This window comes from Frankliniella occidentalis, unplaced genomic scaffold (genome assembly GCF_000697945.3).
Source record: "Frankliniella occidentalis isolate FOCC.00 unplaced genomic scaffold, Focc_3.1 Scaffold21, whole genome shotgun sequence".
Taxonomy (NCBI): domain Eukaryota; kingdom Metazoa; phylum Arthropoda; class Insecta; order Thysanoptera; family Thripidae; genus Frankliniella; species Frankliniella occidentalis.
In genome coordinates, this window is record NW_026267151.1 from 996224 (window position 1) to 998000 (window position 1777).

Genomic DNA, 1777 nt, shown 5'->3' on the forward strand with positions numbered 1-1777 from the left:
AGTTGTCGCTTGGACGCATGCGAGGTAGCCCACGGGCTTCTCTCTAGGGCGTCTGTCGTGACGGGGACTTTGGGTTTAGGCTCCTTTTGACCCCAGGCTCATAAATCCTTTCTAAGGCTAAGAAGTGACGCCGTGTCAATCTAGGCGTGGGTCGATGATTGTCGCAGAAAACGCCTGGAGGGTAGGCAATGCTTTCCTGAATCGGACCCCCGCGCCGCGCCGCGGTCCCCTGCCCCCCGAGCGCTTGGACTAGGCGAGAGCTTCGGAAAGGCATTGATATCTTTCGTTTTCGCTTTAGTTCTCAGCGCTGTTTACTTCTGGTTGATATTCTAGCATTGGCGAAAGTAATGAATTCGTCTATTGACGGTTCCGTTTAAGCTGACTCGGGCACTGTGGGCTGTAGCTACAATCAAGTAGCTACAAACAGGGACGTCCACTCACGAGGCAAGGGTGATGGCGCCTGCTGCGCGCTGGGTAGGCCAGCCCGCCAAGCACCTGTGCGGAGTGGGTGGCCCGCCCAGAGCGCCCCAAGTGAGGGAGAGTCAAGCGTCAGTCATTTATGTTATCTGTTTGAGTGGGGGGCGTGCCCTCTGAACAAAGTACCTTTAAAGCGTTAATTACCTCAAATAAGTAAGGGTCAAGTACTTCTACCAAATTTACCTCTAAATAATTTACACCTAAAAATGTATTTACCAGAACACCTAACGAAGCGGGGAAACGCACCGTCCCTGTTTGTGGCCACACAGTTGAATAAGTTACAACCGATACGGCCACATGCAGCTTTATTAGAACCGACTGTAGAAATAAGTCCGCTCGGCATTAAATGCAAACGCCCCTGCTTCTTCCTTCCGCACCGACAAAAAAAAAATTCTAACGCTAACGCGTTAATCGGCCCCTGAAGTTTTAACAAACAATCGTATGCACACGAAGAAATAATCATTTAACTAATCACTTCAATAGATTCAGCGTTGAAAATTAGAAGAGAGGGAAGTCGTCAAAACTTGATGGTTAGTGTTGTGGCTCTTCGTTCTGAAGTCACCACAATAACAAAACCAACAGCGAGGCAAGCGCCTTATAGAAACTACTTAGTGGGCATTCCCCGGCAATGGCAACTTTTACTCATAATTACAATTATTCAAACACATGTCATTTAACCACCTCTGAAGTGCACGCGAAATCGCTAAAGAAGGAGTTATTCGACGTGGGTTGAACATAAAAGTGAGGAGAGTACATCACTCAATTTATCCAAAAACATGAAGCGAGTTCGTTTGCAAAGGTTGGTACCATTGTTAGAAGCCACACCTCCTTTCTACCCAGGATTGTCGTAGCCACGCCCATTTCTAAACAAACTGTGCAGCTTTGATTTTAAACCGGTAGAAGTTGTAATCGGGATATCTTCTGGCGTCGATTAAAAGCTTATTTGGTGGCTTAAAGAACGGTGCACAATCGGCTCGCTTACACTTCCCTGTTTAAATCAATACTAACTGCGCTAGAAATTAAAAACAAGACACAAAGAATAAGCGTAAATGTCGCATATTATTCAGCTTGCTGTCGTTCTTCACTCGAACAGCGCACGAAAATTTTGAACATATCGTTCTGAAGCTTAATTTTCGGTCTTGAATTTTTGTCTCATACGTTTTACTGTTAAGTGAAAATGTAAGCCGCAGGGATCGACAGAAAGAATGCTAGAAGTGCGAACCATTGTTAGCTTGGCAGGATTTTGCCGATTTTCGTGAAAATTTCGATGTTTAACTTAAATTTTCTCAAAATTGGCCAG